At 39.0% G+C, this 21,650-nt stretch overlaps 2 long non-coding RNA genes across 2 annotated transcripts; both read left to right on the plus strand.

The window, feature by feature from the left end:
- Positions 1-6,082: 6,082 nt before the first annotated feature.
- Positions 6,083-7,750, plus strand: LOC139128116 (uncharacterized). Its single transcript, XR_011551199.1, has 3 exons — positions 6,083-6,138; positions 7,114-7,186; positions 7,618-7,750. It is a non-coding gene; the product is annotated as an uncharacterized lncRNA (long non-coding RNA).
- Positions 7,751-8,007: 257 nt separating this feature from the next.
- On the plus strand, positions 8,008-12,322 carry LOC139128107 (uncharacterized). The gene is made up of 2 exons (XR_011551193.1): positions 8,008-8,125; positions 11,855-12,322. It is a non-coding gene; the product is annotated as an uncharacterized lncRNA (long non-coding RNA).
- The last annotated feature ends 9,328 nt before the right edge of the window (positions 12,323-21,650 follow it).

Consider the following 21,650-nt stretch of genomic DNA (forward strand, 5'->3'; position numbering starts at 1 on the left):
TGAGACTCAGTAACTTTTGGTCGCTTTACATTTGATCAAAAACCTACCAAACCCATCAGACAAGGCCCTACTCTTACGCAGAAAACCAAAGCTCTCAAGCGTCGACTTTCTCTTCCGCGTTTGACTTTCTTCTCTTTCGCGTTTGAGAGAAACAAACGTCGGCTTTATTCGAAAATGGTCGGCTATTCATGGGCGTAACGTCAGTCCAATGGTAAGCTACACCCGATGTGAACGTCGGAATAATTCGGGCTGCAGTCCGGAAGGCAAGGTTGACCTCCAGGGTGATTCGCAGATCGCGGTACTACAGGCTGATACTAGATAGCAACAAGTTCACTGCGTAAATTGCTAGACTACATATAACCACATCGGCACTTCTGAAATGTTATCTCCGGCTTGCAAGACAACAAAAATATAAAAATATTATTATCAAAACCAGAATTTCGGGCTAGAGAGCGAAACATTGCTGAAAAGTAGCCGGCCAAAATACGGAAGTAGTCGATCAATTTGGCCGGCATCCGGCTAAAAATGAACACGCTGCAAACAGAGAGGCTTGTTGCGATGGACAAGTAGCCTTTGGCTTTTTGACCAGAAAAAATAAGTGAGTGTTCGTTGATAATTCAAAGACTGAATCCCTTGACACTAAAAGTTAATCGTGACTTTCATTGCATTGCATGCACCTTAAATTACGCAATGCCACTCATTGAGTCTGAACTGAAATGAAAGAGTACGTTTTAGTAAAAGTCCTGTTTTGTTGTGCTGATTTTCGCTACCGTACTTTCTTTTATAGGGTTATAAACATTCATACAAAGCAAAAAATCTTCAGTTTGTCTCCTTTCGATCGTACAGAGATATTGTGTGACAGGAAAACTTTAGTTCAAAGGGCAATGATCTTTGTGAACATACCCTCAACCAGCTTAAATAGCTTTTCGTATGCAAAATCAGCGTACGTTAATTAACCGCTGGTATTGTTTAAACAGCATTTTATTGAAAGGGATTCTATAGTACCATTGTTTTTGTAAACTCTTCATGCAATTTTATGAACTAAATGATGACCTCAAAGTAACAGCAAGTGCTGGACGGCACTTTTAACGCTGGTCGGAAATCCTTAGTGCGACCGACGTTGGCCATGCTAAAAGTAGTTCCGGCAGTGCTAATGTTTTGTTTACACTAAAAGATAATCTATTCGCATATGTTGACATGGAGATTAATCCTCTGATAACTAACTCGGATTACTCGGGTACTTCTAAGTTAATGGAGCGTTCCCCTAATGATATATTCAGCTGTGTTTCCAACATTAATTTGCTTGAATAACAACTTTAACATTTCACATACATCTGGAATATCAGCTAAAATTTCGCTGACACATCTTAAGTAAGCTGTTCCTACATCATCATAAAATGTACTGTGGAAAGTGAATCTTTTTTTTTTGATAAAAGTTACTCTGACAAAATAAACAAAACCTTCAAATCAAACTTCCGTGGCTTAAGTTTCCAGTTTCAATCCGAAGAGTCAAAGCACAGCACAAATTTGCGCTGACAGTGACCAGGCAGACGGGCCAGGTTTGACATAACCAAACTTTCCGCTCCATAGTTACAGGCATGCAAACATTTATACCCGCCACTCAGACTACACAATTGACAAAACATTCTATTGACCATGTAAAGATCAATTTTCAGTAAAAATTTTCCAACCTGCATTCAAAATATGAAAAAAACTATACCGGTCTCATTTGATAAATCATTATTGTGATTCAAAGTACAACCCTCAAAATACCCTATTTCAAAAGCTTTGGTCATCCAAAGTAAGAAGTCTATTCCGACTTCGAAATATATTGGCAGGTCTACGATTTATACATCACTTTCATCCAGAATCACCTCTAATCGCGTGAGTTGACATGAACATATTAACCACAGATAAATCTTGATGCTCTATTCTGAACTACATCACATATATCAGGTTTGCTAAACAGTAATCTATTACAGGGGTCAAATATGCATTATAAAAATTTGTATGAGATACAAACCCAAAACTTGTCAAGACTTGAACTTATGAATTCAAAGTAGCAAATAATATGCTGGCGGTTAGAGGTAAAGCCCTGGAAGTCACAGGAAAGTCCAAGAATTCGTTCAATACAACCACAAATATTTATATTCATAAACATAATCAGCTCAATTTTACGCAATAGGAAATGCAATCCCTCTTTGTGGCCATATTTCTCTGAAATGGGTGACTCTACCAATAAAAGCTTGGCTTGCATATTCAATTCATTGTCCGCAATCAAAAAGATGCCATCTGCGGTGTACAATTATATACAGACAAAACGGTCCAACAATAGCTATGCCTTTGTTAAATGATTTAACCTCAACTGCTTAATAGTTATTGAAGAATGCAAATAAGGACGGAGACATTATTTTTTCCTTGTATGACCCAAATATTTGAGTCACATAAGTCGGTATACGTACCATTAACCTTGCTACAAGATAAAATATCATAATATATCGCCTTATGCTATTATACATTCTGTCGTCTCTATCAACATGATAGTAGAATGTTTTCTTTTATTAATCAATTAAGGAAGCCAACACCAGAAAGACCATTTGACAATCTAGTCCTGATATGCAATAGAAGTTTGCGTGAAATGTAATATTCAAATGATCTGTCACGTGAAAAATCATATTGTTCATCAATTAAACTGTATGAGTTTCATACTAAGTAGATTTTTAGGGGTAATTACAAGAAAGTTTGGGCGATACCGCGTCGTATTCGAGTGATGTGTCCGTATTTTGACGAGTTGCGCAGCAACGACTCAAAATACGGACACATCACGAGAATACGACGCGGTATCGCCCTAACTTCGTGTAATAACCCTTTATCATACATGCATGCTTTGGTTATGACTGTCTTCCTACAGACGCTCCGAAATTAGCGACGAAATCAACTTGAATTCGACCTTGCTTCCTCCAGGCTGTACTTATCAAAAGTTGGTTGCTGAGGAGTGGTGACAACCGTATCACTTCTTGATATTATTCCGCTATCGGGCCATTCCACTTTAAAGGAGGGTTTATGGAGCACTTTTAAAGCAAACAATTTAGATATTACGATGTCAACACAGGTTTTCACAATTTGTAGAAGATTTATTTTTAGTTTAAAATGACGGTGGATGTAAACATAGTCGGGAGTTTGTAAAATGGGTGTGTTTTGTGTTTCGATACATAACCCCATCCCTGCGTGAAAGTTATGAGGCCGCCAAAATCGGGTAAAAATACTCGCGCCACGCTCAAACTCTATTGAGTATGAACAGCTGAGAGCACAGAGAGCAAGCAGCTCTGCGACATCTATGAATGCACACACAGTGGATATAATACCCGTACCAGTCAGTTTATCTCGAAGAATTATACATGTTCCCAGACGTCAAGTATGCCAAATTTACCATCTCAGTAAGCGGATTAGTGAAAACATGAAGTGAGTACACTGTACACTCGTTCGTGATTTTGTTGCTGTACGAATAAAACATTTCAAAGGTATTTCCGTCGTCTGCTCGTATATTTTCGTTCCTGGCTTGCCTAAATAGAACTAAACTTCCTTTAACAACCTAAGCGAAAGTTTGACTTTCCCTGGATGGTACATAGTATCTGAAACCCGCACCGCATCGGTGCCACCGGACATGATCATGACCTGTGCACTGACAGGTACAAATCGGAAATATCATGTGCACCTTCAACCTTGTCTGTCGCGAGTATTTTCAGTGCGGTTGGATTTTCGTGGCTCATTTACGACTGTAAACGATGTAATTCACCGCCCAGATACTTTAAGCTCATCAACAGGAAACTTGTCGTAAAGCGATTCTATCATGATGCTCTGTCAACCGATATCATTACGTGTAATCATATCATACATCCATGGTGTAATCTTCAGCAGCGTGGACGACACGAAAACACTGCACCGTGCTCTGCCACGGGACCGGCCGTGAATTGACAGGTGTCGGCAAATTATACAAATTTTCAATACGTTTGTTTGTATGTTTTTGGTACAACTGTACTTGTGCCTAAGTGCAATGCCCATGAAGTGACTGCAAACAACAGAATTTCTACCATGATCATAATGACGTTTCGGATTGCCATTTGTCTTATTCGCTCAGCTGTTTTATATGTAACGGAGGTCATGCATACAGTGAAGGTCACGCGTACGCGTCGCTGTAAGTAGTTCGGTTACAGTGAAATTATAATTCATATTTTTCACTAGTTAAAATATGGGCTCATATCAGTACCGTCTGAACAATAGAAGAATGGCAATACAGGCACAGCATGTATGATAAAATAAGATATTCTATCATGAGAACATCATTTCAGCAGGAAAAAAACGATGAAATGCTGTATAGACGAAGATATACACATTGACACACACGATACAATTTTTGGATTAGATACAATGATTGTGTATTTCAGAAACTGATATAACATTGCGTTGATTTTAAATTTTGAAATATTAACCAGTTGTATTATAATATTAATATTCATCAAAGAATTCAGGTCAAAACAGAAATGTTCGGAAACTTAGAGGGCGCCCGAACCAGTACACTGCAAAGTCTTCTGGCTTGAAATATAACCACTTGGTTTGTAGGTGGCTTGCGGGTGAACCAGTGTGTATATGTTTGAAAAATATCGGTTTGCCCGAAATCCACTAAGGTTTTTATGGTTTGAAGTCACGCCACCACACAGAGTATGGATGGCGTGTATTCATACCAATGCATTGGTGGCTTATTATCAAGCCCGTCATGGTATAAATTTAAGCCGAATGGCTTATTTTTAAGCCAGTGACAATATAATTCATCGGTTTAAATTTGAGCCACTGGCATCGTTGGTTTGTTTATATACCGACAAATTCATTGGCTCATCTTTAAGCCAACCACAAGTGGCAACTTTGTGGGCATGGTTTGAGTTTAAACCATTCAACGTTAAGAAATTAATCGGTCTGTTTTCAAGCCATTGTCATCATCAGTCACTGGTTAATTTCTAAACCAGAATTTTTGACATCACGTCACGACTTGACAGCCCTTTCGCACGATAGGGAGGACCATGCGCATTCAGTGCAACAGACTGATAAGCTTTAATTTTGGGCGATACAATTTTGTGAAGTTTTCAATTGAACAAAAGACATGGACTTGCTTGAAGTCTGTGGGCACATAAATATTAAAACAAATTGAAGGAATTAATTGACAGTAAAAAACGTTGATCTCAAATGACGTCATTTTTCTTTCATTAGGCCTAACATGCAAAAATAAATGTAGGGCCTATACGTCGGATTGTCAACATTTCCCAAGACGACGACGAAAGTAAAAACCACAATAATTAATGGCTCAGACTTAAGCTACCACAACCGTGAGTCACGCATCCAACAACAAACTTTGGCCGAATGCGCGCGTGCTGTAGTAACATACAAACCTGAAATCGCGATCAATGCTATATTCTGTAGGCCCGCAGCCTTGATCCTGGGATAAGTCCGACGCATTTTATTAATAAGGACATGTTTGAAATGGATGTTCTATGCCCCTGAATCCGCCAAAAATATACACAAGCCATAGCAAACGCAACTGATATTCAGACGGCCGTTCAAATTACCATACAGCGCAGCGTACAAGGAGGAAGTCCTTAACCTTTGACCGTCGTTTCACCCTTTGTAACATTACACTTTAAAATAGTTCAATTTTACACAATGATTCATCAAGCCAAATGTTTAAACTTCGTTATAGATATTATATCTCCGTGACATATGTAAGAATTATAGTACTTGTTGGTTAATCGTAATCTTAAAGGGACCACTGGGTAGTGGAATCCCCATCCCTTCACTTTAGGCAGTTGCGTATTAATACTGCTGTGCTGGGCGCGAAAATTCTGAATTCCACTGGCCTTCGCACCGTAGCCGAGCATGCCGAGGCGTTATTGACGATCGTATCAGCGCTTACGATTCAGTACTCGGCCGGCACAAGTCGACAGTAATGGCTTCCGTCAGCGATGAAGAATTACTTCGCAAGCAAGAACTGGTTATGTACCTCAACGATATCTATTCGCCACCACATATACACGGTCATGATGCAAGTTGCAACCGACGTCTTGGAATGCACAGCAGCCACAAATCAACGTAAGCTTGTTTTTGCATATTCCGTTGACGATTTGCAAAGTCATTGATTTAAACGGGCTTGTTTTTCATCAAAGCATATCGGTTAGCTTGAACCATTTTTAAGTAACATACATGCGTTTGAGTATCGTTGGAAAAACTGAAAATTTCTTTGACATACCGCTACACCAATCATGACCATGGACGGGTGCACCAGCGAAAATTGATAGCACTGCTCATTAATGACATTGCCAAGGATGTAACAAATTAGCCTTCAATTTCATTTCATCAGGCTGAACTGATGTGTGTTTGTCCATTTTGTATGTTATCGTGTTTGTATGGCTTTTCACCACCGCGAATGAATGTGTTTCCCCGAAATCGTCCGTGCACGGTGAATAATCGAATGCGTTTCCACTGTGTCAGCTGGTCAGCGACGAGGAGAGCTAAGAGTAGCCCTGAGTACAGGTCTGTGTGTTCCCGGCGTTATACGGCCTCCACCACTAGCTAGCCGTGCAACGGTCTATGGAGATAACTGGGGTTGTTGCAGCGAGATTCAAAATGGCGATCCCCGTGGGTAAACAACTTGTCGAGTACGTTATGGTTCAGAAAACGAGCGGTTTTGGATGTTAGAAGTTAATCGCATCTTTCCTTGGGTCGGTAAGGAGGTATAAAAGGTAGGCTGGGAAAGGATTTTGCCCCGATAGAGCTGAATTTTGGCCAAACAGACCACGTTTTCGTTGCGGTCCTCATCCGGACCGCAGAGACCCCAGTTATCTATATAGACCTTTGCAGGGCTGTGGCAGAGGCCGTGTAACTATAACTGTACGCAGGGTTATTCTGAGAGGTGGATCATGGTGTACGTCGTCCGTAGTCCGCTGTACATTTAATAACCCCTTGCCATTGTCCATCCTGAACGGAAAGATGGCAATCATTTAAAATTTGTCATCCATCAGTTCACAGGAAAATTGCATTTAATAACCCTTTGTCATTATTGTATAGGACGGAGACACCAACAAATAGCTGCAACAAGAGCTATTGCCACAGTAAAGAGATGCCCATTTTACCAGAAAATGTGAGTAAAAGTGCACATTTGTTTCACGCTACCTTCTGTGTGATTTTCAGGCAAACTGACTTGCCACAGCTTATTTGCAGATATCCTCATGCCATTCTTTCAATAACAAACATAGACTGTTTCATGGACGATATTTCTTGTTTATGTTGATAATAACCTCAAACTGGCAACTTAGATGATTTAATACAGACACATACCTCACAAATCCTTTGGCCAAAATGATGTAATGGTTGATTCTGTTATTCAAGGCAAATTTATGTTTCCACAGCATGATTTGAACTTGGGTCCTTCAACATTGCTTACACAAATTTTGTGAGCCATCTTGTCACTCACGACAAGTAAATATTAAAGTGATTCATTTTCAGCAAATAACTTCCTGTACAAATGTGACTTTTGACTTCCACTATAATTATTTGTTTCTATTTCAACAGATTGTCCAGGACATAATATACTTGATACAGAAAATGCCTTCAGCTCCACAAAATAACAATGGATTCTCTGAGTACAATGTGTAAGCAGAATGAAGACTGCCCTCAGATATGGAATTCAAAGAACGGGTATGAAAGGTGATCAAGTATCGTTAATATGTGCATGTGATAATAATTAAATCAGGCATGCATGTTCCTCATATTTCCACATATTACACTAACACTTTGTTTTTTTTTTAAATTTCAGCTGTTATTACAATGTACATATCTGTGACATATTATCTTTGTCGTGGTCACACAACAGACAGACATGTTTAAACTTTTTATTGTTATAATCAATCATAAGAGGGGAGCCACTTGCTGCACCTAGTTTATGATATGGAATCTTAGTCTGTTGTATCAAAACATAATTTGCCATTTCCCTTATTTTTAAACAGGCATCAAACATTTTGGTTCTCAAGAGTGTCTTTGGTGGAAAAACTGCAGTTGGAAAAATGGTAACAATTGTGACGTAAGTATGCTTGTTGCAAAAATTTGTTACTGTGATTCAGTACAAACTAGTCAAGGCACATAATGTGCCTTGACTAGTTTGCTCTGACATTAGCTGTAAGTGTTAGCAATTTTCAATCTTCATTGTTGTGTGTACAAACTGCACAGTTTTGACAGCTATATAACAGTCTCTTGAATACCAGTGTTCTACTTGACAATGTACTGTGTACATGCTTAACAACCATTGTTATTGTTGACAAATGAATTCTATTCTAGACTGATATTAGATTTTTAACAATAACCATGCTATACACATATGAACTGGATTGATAATGTATGTTAGACATTCATCATGCCTTAAGAAGTAGAACAAGAAACTGCAGTATATACACACAACAAAACTACTTGGAAATTGCCAATGGCTACAGCTGATGGAGTTTTCATCATGCTGGATTTATAATTTCTGTCTGATTCAGTACAACAAAGTCCGTGTAACCCTACACTGGAAATCTTTCACAGCCCTGTTACATTCTGAGGGCTGGTTCAGGGATGTGCACATACCTGTACCAGCTCTGAGAAGCTACAGAGACTACCAGCTATTAAAATAATATCCTCAGTATAGTATAGTCAGAAAAATAAGTAGCACAGCTGTATTTCACATCCATGTACCTAGTGTGTCAACAGTCCTGTACAATAGTTTTGCAAATAGTACATGTAACATGGGTTTGAAAAAATGAGCTTGAAAATTTGCTTCGAAATCATCCCTGTAGAAGCAATGTGTACAGTTCTGTAATAGGGAAATTCCAACATAACTGGTACATGAATGTCTGCATAGGCACAATTGCACTGTGTGTTTACAATAAGGCTGGTACAGGGAGGTAAGCTTTTGTGGGACAAGGGTAAAAAGGGGCTGAAAATTTCAACAGGGCTAGCTGGTGTGTGGATGTGTTCATTACTGTGCCTCAAATGCTGAACACAGGTCCTGGTACAGGGAGGTGATCAGCACTTCTGGTACATGCATATAGTGCTAGGCACGTCACATACCTACAGCACACATTCCTATATCAGGGATGTGTATAAAATTACCCCTGCTAGTGTTGTCAGGTACATGGGTGGTACACAGAGTGCTCGTCAAAGCTGTGCTAGGATGTTCTACAAGGACATGGCCATGTCAAATCTGCATTTGTCAATTTGTTTCAAGATAATTAGATATTATTCCCTAATATTTTTCTTCGTTCAGCGAAGGAAAATACGAGTGACGTAATGACCGTGTCACCACGAGTCGAAGACAAGTGGTGACACGGTCATTACGTCACGAGTATTTTCACTATGATGGCTGTTGCATAGCCAGAGTGATAAAATGCTTTCTCAAAGTCTTTCCAACTCTTTGCAAGACTCAAAAGCACATTGCACAGTGACTCTAATATATCTTGCCTTGTATATTCATTTGATATTCTGGATTTGAAATTCATTATCATGACAGTCAAATCATAGTTTTACACATTTTTGCCAGTGCAGTGATGCAGCAAGGCCTATGACATTGACAATAACTTGTAAGAGCGATCTTTTTAACCCTTTTTCTGCCAAGTCCATATTTCACCACCAGATCAAGATGGTTAAAATTAATGAAACACAACGTATTCCATATGATGTATTTTAACATAATACTGTACATTTGAAGGCTGTTGAAAACATAATACTGTAAAGTTAATTTTTTTTGGACAAAAGATGCTATAACATACCAAGCCAAGTGGGTGAAAATACGTCATGTTTTGGCTCAATACCGCTTTTTACTGACTTGACTGATGGGGAAGTGATACAGTTATTACTGTCTGGCAGGAAAAGGGTTAGTCCCCGCGGACGAAGTCCGGCGGGGACTTATAGATTGGGTCCCGTCTGTGCGTCCGTCCGTCCGTCCGTCCGTCCGTCCGTCCGTCATCAACAGTTTCTCAGACACTGCTGAACCAATTTCGTTCAAACTTGGCACAAAGGCATAGCACTATGACCTACAGATGCACGTCGATTTATTTTGTGATACAATCGAATTTGGCCGCGAGGCGGCCATTTTGTTGCGATTTTTCATGTCTTTGGACCATAACTCAGACATCCTTGAACAGATTCTGTTCAAACTTCGCACAAAGGCATAACACTATTGCCTACATGTGCATGTCAAATAAGTTCACGATACGATCCAATATGGCCGCGAGGCGGCCATTTTGTTTGCGATTTTTCGTGTCTTTGAACCATAACTCAAACATCCTCAAACCGATTCTGTTCAAACTAGGCACAAAGGCAAAACACTATGGCCTACATATGCATGTCAAATTATATTGCGATATGATCCGATATGGGCGTGAGGCGGCCATTTTGTTGCGATTTTCATGTCTTTGGACCATAACTCAGACATCCTTGAACCGATTCTGTTCAAATTTGGCAAAAAGCAAACAGTATGCCCTTCATATGAACACAGATTTATTTTGTGAAATGATCCAATATGGCTGACAGGCGGCCATTTTTTTGCGATTATTTCATGTCTTTGAACCGTAACTCAAACATCCTTGAACCGATTTTGTTCAAACTTGGCACAAATTCAAAGCACGTACCATGGCATGCATATGCATGTATCAATTAACCTTGTGATAGGATCCAATATGGCTGCAGAACTGCCATTTTGTTGGAATTTTGCATGTCTTTGAAGCGTAATTCAAAGGTCATTACACCCATTTTGTCCAAACTTGGCACAAAGATCAAGCACTATGGCATACAATATGTCAATTTACTTCGTGACATGTTCCAATATGGCTGCCAGATTGTCATTTTTTTTGAATATCACTGCCCAATGGTCATTTTTGGATCTTTTCATGTCTTTGAGGCTTAATCATATGCAAATATTCCTTAACCAATGTTGTTGAGACATGGTACAAAGAGAAAGTACTATGGCATACATATGCATGTCTACTAATTTTGTGCTATGATCCATATGGTCAATAGATAGCCATTTGATTTCAATTTTGGTTTGATTTTTTATGTCTTTGAAACATAAACATAGGTCACTGTCTCTCGATAGACTGATTTTGTTCAAACGTGATACGAAGATAAAATACTATGGCTGCATTCTTGTGCATATTAATTTGTTTCATTATATGATTCGAAATGGCTGATGGCTGATTACAACAACATACCCGATCCATAGCATTTCGAAAAGTCCACCAAACCATGTGTATAGTATGTGCCGTCATGACACTAGAGGCAGTGAGGGCATCGTTATGTGTGATGTAATCAAAAGTTCCTTCTGTGGTCATTACCGACAGAGATGAGTCATTTATTGAACGTTCCTTAGATTACTTTATTATGCAAGTCACAGGCCTGATGCACCCTTGCATCAATGTCATTCCACAGCGACCTAGACCACAGCTACCTAGACACCAAAGATTATAACAAAATGGACAAGCGGGGACTGTGTCATCAACGATGACTTGTTCATGCTAAGAGACTTTACCCTGAGTAGTCATATCAGATTATTGGTGCAACAAGAAAGACTTGACAATAGTGTACCTGCAGTCAAATATGTGTTTAAGAACATGACTCTAATTTAGAATGCTACCAATGAACTTTCCTATATTGTACAAATTCCCTAAATATACCAGTAGATAGGCCTTGCCCTCATTGTACTAGTAGCTTGGCACTGAGTGTTTTACCATGATCTAATCTTGTGCCTCAAATTTTAAATGTTTACATCTTTATATTCCAGGATACTGGAAAACTCTGAGGAAGAGATGCAAAGCAGCAGCCCTTTCTACGTATGCTCGTCTATGAAGGAGAAAGCAGTCTGTGTTGTTTCTTGAAGGTGTAATATTCTGCAGCATGGAAAGAGACAATGTTATGCTGGGTTTGCTTAGTTATCTAGGGTTTCAAAGTTTTAATTACATCAGATGTCTGAAAGGAACTTGTCAATTTGTAGAGTACTTCTGGCTTGACAAAGCTGGGATGTGAACTAAATATGCTGACAATTATGAGTGGTCTGTAATGCACAGGGGATTTCCCGGTGAAACAGCTAGTAATTTTGCATCAGATGCATGAGGTAAACTTTATAACATCAAGGCGTTCATAAGAATATTATTTTCAGTAAGTATACCCTTGTAAGTATTAGATTTAATTATGTTGCAACAATTGCTGTTTCATTTCTTGTAAATTGCAATAAATGTTAATGTGAAATTAATTTTGATGATTGATTGTTGTTGTTTTTTTAATGTAGCTTGCATGCAGGATTTCTGACTATTTCAGCTGTTGTTTGTGTTTCAGATATTTTACAGTCCTGCTTTGTGTAGCTCCATCACATAGAGGACCCAATAGGCCATTCCATGGGATGATAATCCTCCTCTGTGTCTACAAAATTTGAAGACATCCAATTTAAATTGAAGGATGGTCAGAAATAATTATCCCTCCCCTCCCCTCCCCCCCGGCAATATGGCTAATATTGAACTGGTTTGTCAGCAAGCCATACAAAAGCCCTAGAGTGGCATGTCTGCAAGCCAGCTTGTAATGGCTTGTTGGTAAACCAGAGGAATCCGTATAGTGGCTTGCTTGTAAACCAGAATTAGGCAGAAATTGGTTTGTCGGTAAGCCACATTGCAGTAATATTGGCTTATCTTCAAACCGGAATTTGAACCAGAATTGGCTTACTGTTGAGCCAGAGAAGTGTGGTATTGGTTTATAAATAAGCCACAGTTCAGCATTATCTGGTATATGGGCAAGCCACAGTATCTTAAACATGGCTTGCTAGCAAGCCTAGTTCATATATGAGTGGATTGCCTGTAAACCATTGTTCAGTACTAACTGGCTTACTGGCAAGCTGAAGTGATCTTTGCTTGGCGTGTATATATACCGTATCAAAAACCAAACTGGCATGAAACCAGACTTGACAGAAACCAGACTTGACATGCCAGAAAGCCAAAAATAAGCCAAAATTCACAACTCGAAACAATCCGTTTACTGACAAACAAGCCGGTTTATTTTTGGCTTGAATTTAGCTGGCCGGCAAACCAGAAAAATTTGCAGTGTATGAGGCTCCGAAGTGGGTTCAAGCATGGATGTAGTCTCCTTTTACCTCCATAGTTTAAGGGTTGTTTTTCTCGTTAGGTGAATGATTGTTCTGTTGTCACATGAATGATAATTTATTGGCTGCAGTTGTCGTAAAGCGATTCTATCATGATGCTCTGTCAACCTATATCATTACTGCGCTTTAAGTGTTTATGTAAATATTTGCAGAGTTAGTTTCGATGACTCAGTGACGAAATTACTGTGGCGAACATTGCCTCAATTAACGGTGAAAATGTACCATCAAGTTAAGGAATCATCTTGACCTAATTCGACTTTATCAACTTTATGAGAATTCAGGGTATGTTACTGATAATCAATGCTATCCTCTCGACCGTATCATTTTTACGGCGTGGTGATGTTTCCATCAGGCTGAACAAAAAAATGTGCTGTTCCGATAACCCGACCTGCCATATTTTTACCTGCCGACCATAAACTTCTTTAGAGCTACGTAAACACGAGGATGTCTTTTATGTTTATTTTCCTCTTATATGTATGATACATTTTTCTGGAAATATTGTGGCCAGTGTTTGACCGCCCTGAACCCCTGAGAAATGCATATATAAAAATAAAAAATATTTTGGGAAAAAATCCCTGCTTACCTACATGTATCTACCCCATTTTTGAAAACCATGTTATCGGAACAGCACAATTTATTTTATTGGCCTTACCATGCACTTATGGCCAAAAGCTACATAAGGAGTTTTTTAAATTTGTAGATCTGCTAGTTTTCTGGTGGTGGTTTTCCGAGCTACTCTGTCAGCGTCATTCACACGAAAGAAAATCCATCCATTTTTGAAAGGCCTAGACAAACTGAAAGGTGTCAATTTTGTAAAAGACATGACCAAACACAGTCGTAGACCTGCACAAGATATAGAAATGTTGTAGATCTATACAAGAATCCGCCATGCACTACACAGATAGAGATTGGGAAAGCTTTCGATTGTAAAGACTTATATTTGAGAAATAGAAACACTCCACAACATAAATAAACACAGGTCATAAAGGTTAGCCTGTCCATGGTATACAACGAATAGAACCGTTACGGCGGGTGCCATATGCTGAGGCAAATGGAATAATGAAATATCGTGCCATGAACAAATTTTATCATGCGCTTTATCTCTATTTCTGCATGGCGATACGTGTCAGTTTATATGGGATGTCACGTGAAGAAGGCGTGTCTAAATGGTACCTGTGGTGTGATCAACTTGCTGGACAAAGGTCATACTTCATCCAGAGCGTACCATTTTCTGCAGGTAATTATGTCTACGGCACGCAGATCGTTTCAAAATTATTTTATATAGTTGTGAGTATCCAGAAAAAACAGTCATTTATTGCCGAGATCCGACGATTAGGGATGCTCGCATAGGTTTCTCAATGCCGATGCTTCACGTATTGATATGAAAGCTGATGTAAATAGACTCAATCGATACAAGGCGCATGTAAATCGAACTCGATTTGATAAAGTTATGGTAATTCTAAGTTCTTCGAATTGAGCATGTGATTATAGCCCTGTGTATGTGTGTTCCCACCACAGCCCCGTTATGCGGTCCAAAATTCAACCGCACACGAAAAACTACTTTTCTGACTATTTTCGGCCGAAATTATCTCGATTCCGATTAATGTCTACCCGAATCACTCAACCGCTCACAAACTGCAAACAAATTTGCTGTCGTGACACCCCAACCATTAGTTTTCCAGTGATGCACGATCGAGGGCCCAGTGGCCGGCCACTAATTACGTTCATGTGAGATATGGCGGTCACTGGGTCCTTGACCGTGCATCGCTGGACAACTAACGGTTTTGGCGCCACGAGAGCAATTTTTTTTGCAGTCTGTGAGCGATTGAGTTATTCGGGTTGGCATAGAGCGGAATCGAATCGTCGGTTTGGCTATGGAGCGTAGCAGGGCTGCCATACAGTTCGCAGGGAAATAAGACACGAAACATCCGGATACAAATTGATAACCCTTCACTGTCTTAATACACGACCTAGTGCTCATGAAATTATGAGGAATTTCGCTGTTTCGCGTTTGGTTACCTTGTTGTCAACTTTCCTCGGTCATTATAAAGACACCATCGACACTATATTGAAAAATAATCAGCGAGCTATGGGATCACCATCATCTTCATTTTTTAACTTGCCCAAAAATAATGAGCTAAAGGATCACCCCCTTTTTGTAGCTCGCGAAATGCTCAAGAGAAAATATCAAGGTATCAAGGCCCCATTAATTTTATTTTACTTTGTCCACCCTCTCCACATATTTTGAGTGGTAGGACTCCCTATCTTGAGTTTTCCCACTAAACAAGTACTCCACATTTTCAAGAATCACGGCTCTTTTCTAGTATCCTTTTATATCTTTTCTTTTTCTGATAAAAATACTAAAATGTTTTGCATCATGATACAATCGTATTTTCCCGAAGTGAATGTTGATAACCCCCGTTTTCTCTCTCCCAAGAAGTTTTTCTTGATCTTCCCAATTTTATTTGCCACAACCCTTTTACCGAATGACCACAAATATCTAAAATAGTTTTGAAATTGTATTCTCCAACCCGTCACTTTTTTGTGGATCTTCACAAATATCTAACCAACCCAAGTTTCATTCACACCAGAGCTAACCCTTTCGAGTTTTAATAATACAAACTATTTTCTTTAGTTTGGATCTACCATTACAATAGTACACCCTCCCCCTGTTTTTTTTTTTTACCCAAGCGATTTTTTTCTGGCCGTTACCCCTCCCCCTTCGTTTTTTCAATACCCAGATTTTTTCAGGATGTACCTCCTTTTTTATTAACCCCTGCGATTGTTTCGCTATCTACCACAGTACCCTATCCTTTTGTATTTACCCCTAGCGATGTTTTTTTTCTTGGATGACCGCCCCCCGGTCGCTTTTTTTAACCCGAACGATTTTTTCTGGATCCTCACAAATATTTAAAAAAATTTGAAACAATCGGCGCGCCATAGTTACCCATCTTGTTTTTTTCCATTATCCCATATTTTTTTCTAGATGTGCCCCCTTTTTTGTCAACCCCGGCGGTTTTTTTCTCGTTTTTTCCGTTTTTATTTACCTGCACAGATTTTTTTTATCTAGGATGACCCCCGTTCGATTTCTAACCCCACCGTTTTTTCTGGACCCTCACAAATATTTAAAATGATTTTGAAACAATCAGGGCGCCGTTCTATGTCATTGAAAGATCATCGACTCTTCCCCTCGCGACCAGAGCAACGATAGCATGTCATTTCTCAGCTAATTAAGGCAACATGTCATTTTCACAGGTAATTGTACTGCCGACAACGTTGTCAACTTTGCACAGATTATGACCAAAGTGTTGTAAAACAATTTTCAGATATTGATGCTACAATGAGTCCCTTACAGTCCACGTTTAAAAAATGTTATTCGAAAGTATGGCTCGAAAGATGGTTGCAACATTTCCTATTTTTCACAACAAGGCTAGTATGTTTTGTCATCATATTTAAATTTGTGTTAATATTTTAAAGTATATTTATATGACACAAACACGTCGGTCTCTTATGATCAAAAGACATGTTTTTCTTCGAAAAATTTGGGTGATGTAGCCAATAGCAATATACATGAACATTCAAATGTTCATTGAGTAATTATATCCACTTATACAAGTTGGCCCAATAGCAATGTCTATCATTAAACACTCTATATTCCAACTCCAATGTCTTTATGCAAATTTTCGTCAATTTCGGGACCTCCGCAGACTATTGATGTATTGTGCATTAAAATTCTATGTTGACTAACTCTACAGTATTGTGTAAATAAATTCCTGCCAGATGAAGCAGTAAACTCATGTAGGTACGAAAAAGATCCACACGTTAACTTCATTATTATTCGGATGATTTTTACGAGGCCTCAGTGTGGAATAGTTTTGTTAACAAATTATCTATTGTATTGTGTAATTGTATGAGAATGTTTATTCTGGTTCTTACGTACACCTAGCTTAAGCTCGTTAATTATTAGAGGAAATTGTACATATTAAAAATAGGCATTGTTTTCAATTTTTTTATAGAAGCTCCACTTAGTCGCAAAGAGATTACTTTAAGTTCAACTCACTGTCATGAGATTCAATAGCTCATCTGAAACATATGCAAAGCCCTACATTCATAAATGTGGAATTATTGTTTGCTGTGACATCACTTAATTTTCGAAAATATATTGTCACCCTACACAGCTATACCCTGGTCGTCACTATGGAAAATGTTGATACCTAAACGAACTTGCATCAAAATGTGACCGACACACGAATGTGATATTTAACATGACGGACAGCTCTACTTTCCCCTCTAAAGTTTAGGTCAAAATCAAAAATAGGTAAAATCGGTATATCAGCCTTCAAAACACGTTTTGCGGTGATTTTCGAAATTGATGAAATTAGTGGTTGGCGGCACCAATCTATTGTATTGCATGATGTGACCGGTGCGAAACCGAAGTCTCCTGCACAGTTCCTGTCGACAGAGGACGTTTGTCTCGCAGCCTATGAATATTTCGATCAACATTGGCTAGTTTGCATACAAATTGTTGGAGGTTTATATTGTATTATGTTCAAGGTAGAGAAACCGAATAAAGCTCCTCACATGTGGAATGGTTCTTAGGGGTATGTCGGTAGAGCTCAGAGAGAACCCGGACAGACAGTGGTGCATGTAAAAGTAACCGTTAAAGTTTGCCTTTTCCGCTGAAAACGCCATAATTTCGACCACACGAACGTTATGGGTGTGAAATAAACATTGGAGTGAAGGGAAACTGACTAATATGTTTATATGAAGTTTATGTATGTTAGCCAAATAAACTCCAATCCCTATGTATGGCGTTCATATGGGTAAATTTCATAAAATTCGTATTTTCTATAAAGAACACCCAAGCGACACATATAGTGTCGGCTTCCCAGTAAATGACATTGACAAGACTGGTTTCTGAAGTAAAATAAACAAATTTCACAAAATAAAAGAGGGCGGGTAGACAGGCAATTCAGCATACAGAGACACCTATTAACGAATAGAACTGTGAAACAGGCACATACACGGTCACAGACAAATAAGAGTCTAGACCAATGTATCTCGAGTTGTATATAGACAAGAAATGAAATGAATTTGCATGGGAGACGTAAGAAAACATAGACGAAAGCTGGTCAGTTAAGACCGGCGTAAGAAAGAAGAAAATAGACCGAACAAGAAAGCCAATGGAAGTAAAAACAAAATAAAAGAGTTCCAGTATGTCTTCCAGGAATGCCAATGACTAGAAAAATGATGGCGTTGAAGCCACGGAAGTGTCATTCAATCCACGTGTTCCCGCTGTACATACTGCCTGGAGAACATATCAAAAGCTTCAAATGACACGTTCCTGAGATTGAATAAACAATACAGGGTAGCTTAAATGTCCGGTTATAATGATTTTATACTACGAAACTTGGATGGGTGTCTTGGTGTCATTTTAGGTCTTGTTTCGTAAAGATTTCTATTTTCTCTTTCGTTGTGTCCTGTATTTGTCCTGTGATAATGTTACATCAAGTTTTAACCCTATGTTACTTCTATCATGCAGTTAGAAAAACACCATTCTTCTATTATCTGATGCGTGTGATTGCCTAATGTGTCAAAGCAAGCAAGGGTAAGTTACTAATCTGTCGACGCTGTGTGCAATTTATCATATCAGAGGTTTATTAACATTGGCAAAATCAACAACGAACACACTAGAAGCACACAACAGAAGCCATTGCTGGTGCGTACGTTGTCAGGCAGGCAATCAAACAAGCGATTTGGAAGACAGAAGTTTGTACATATTTTGCCAGTGCAGCTAACACACTATATTCACAAGAAAATTAGCACGGAAATATATGATATGTTGAAAAGACGTTTTAGGGTACAGATCTAGTAATTGGGGACAATTTATGCCTGTTTGGGTAAGAAAATTCCAAATATGACATCCTCTAAGTCACTTGTGCAATAGCAAAAAATTGAGGATAGCTGCAAATGCATTCTCGGCTGAAAATGGATATTTGTTCAAACGAAATTAACATTACCAAACATATGCTAATGAGCAGTGAAAGTGTAAACTTGGTGGAAATTTTAATAACCGTTGGTCAGACTGTCTTGGTAAGGCAGCTTACATATCATATTGTACAAAAAGTGTTGCAGTGAAGTAGCCATGGTAAGTCTACAAGAAGTACTAGTGGCTTACAGATCTTGTAAACAGCTAGCTATTTCATGTACAAGTATGTTAGATAACATAAGTATATATACAAACAAAATGTTATCTGTATAGTCAACAAACTTTGCTGCTGAATCTAGCAAGGTCAGGCTATGAATCACAAATCTTACATGTGTGGATGTAAAAATAACAATTTTGTAACAACAAAATGCTATGATTACTTTGAAATTTGGTTGCGGGGATTTTGTTTCTTTCCATTGTCATATTGAATATTCACAAAACTGTGTGACAGTACCCTGTGGCCTGTGGGTGCAAGCACATCATACTAGTGGTATTTGCATGAGTGCTGCGGTGGATTCGGCGGCAGTCCTTTCACGAGCGAAGCGAAGCCATTACACCACAGCACTCGTAAAGATACCGCTAGTTCGGCGCGCTTGTACGCACAGTTCATGGGATTCTGATATTATTACATATATTCTGTCTTTTATTTGCATCTTTCAGCGAGAGAATCGACGATTATAGTCATGCGTACTACTTGACTGTCAAATTCTAAACGCGACTTCAGAGCTTCGGCTCGACCCTGCGGAGTTATATAACATGACATCACTGTAATGAGGCATCGAATCAGCTTTCACTTTTCATTGGTCAGCGCCGCCATGCCCTCTATTTTGATTGGCCAAATCATTGTTTACTCAATCGTTTATCAAGGATGACCTCATTCTGCTCGCGATCACACATACGTCGCAACTTTACACAAGCCATAGATAGCCAAACGAAGAGAACTTTGAAAATGGAACACTTTTAATTTTTTCACATTTTGAGCTTGAAATTCTTCTAAATGATCGATACAAATAATACTCCAAAGATTTTTGCAGGAATTTCAAGAGTAAGGTACGGCAAACCTAACTTGTGGAAAACGATCAAATTTCAGTCTTCACCACGGCACACAAGCGCTCACTGCTATCAATACCGTGTAGGACACACAAACACAGAGTTAACTGCACGTAAAAATGTCGTTCTAAATATTCTTAAAGATTGAAAACAGGGAATGTCCGGTGAGAAAACTACTGGCAAAAACGTCTCTGAAAATGTTAACTGTTTATTCGTCGTCCGAGTCGTACATAACCATGGGGCGACGTCTTTTCGTGGCAGGCATCCCTGTGGCGTGTACGTCACTGACACTTGTTTGGTTGCGGTTGCCTTCGACGGTGAAGTTGAAATTAAATGTCTCACTGGTAATTGTTGCATTTGCAAACATACCCGCGACAGCACTTGCTTGTTGTGAAGTTATGGCAGGATTAGGCTTAAAAAGTTCGGCAGGAAGAGAGGTTTTGAGATACAAACCTAAAATTTGTCAGGACTTGAACTTTTGCATTCAAAGTAGCAAATAATCTGTTGGCGGTTAGAGATAAAGCCTTGGAAGTCACAGGAAAGTCCAAGAATTCGTTCAATACAACCACAAATATTATATTATGCATGAACATAATCAACACAATTATGCGCAATATGAAGTGAAATACACTTCTTGTGGTCATTTTTCTTTGAAGTGGCCGACCCTACCAAGAGAAGCATGGCTTGCATATTCAATTCATCGTTAGCAATCAAAAAGATGTCAACTGCAGCGTACAATTAAATACAGACATTACGGTCTAACGATAGCTATGCTTTTGTTAAATGATTGAATGTAAACTGCTTAATATTATATTATATTATAGCTTTGTCAATACCAGTGAATTTTGTGACGTCATATCCATACATTATTACTGATAATGTATTCCATTATTCAGCATTGCGGCCCCACAGCGAGCAAGTTTTTTTTTGAAAACAAAATAGGACTGTGCATTAAAAGGAGGGGAAATATCGGGTAAACCATGTAATACACAAAACTATAAATCTTGACAATGGTTCACAATATTGATAATAATGTCTTACTGTACGATTTATTACATTTTTTGAGTCCTCACGCACGCACTTGCCGTCTGTCTGGCTGGCGCTCAGCATGCAGTCCCCGTCCGATACGCTGGTTGTACTACTATGTTTGTTTACAACATGGTTCGCTTCGTTGCCGTATAGGTGAAACAGAACTCAGTACGTTTGCAAACTCCTAGACGATACTGGGTTTGACACATGGCATATTATGTATGTCAGTGGCCATGTAAACGATGCAAGCGTGAAAGGCTACTCGAACCAGCCGTAAACGGGCCAACAACGGCAGCTTGCTGTCATCAACCTTGACCGGAAGTGTCTACGGAAATTACAACGGAGCCATTTAAAGTTTCGGTC

The sequence above is a fragment of the Ptychodera flava genome, unplaced genomic scaffold, assembly GCF_041260155.1.
Source record: "Ptychodera flava strain L36383 unplaced genomic scaffold, AS_Pfla_20210202 Scaffold_43__1_contigs__length_1316584_pilon, whole genome shotgun sequence".
Classification (NCBI taxonomy): Eukaryota; Metazoa; Hemichordata; class Enteropneusta; family Ptychoderidae; genus Ptychodera; species Ptychodera flava.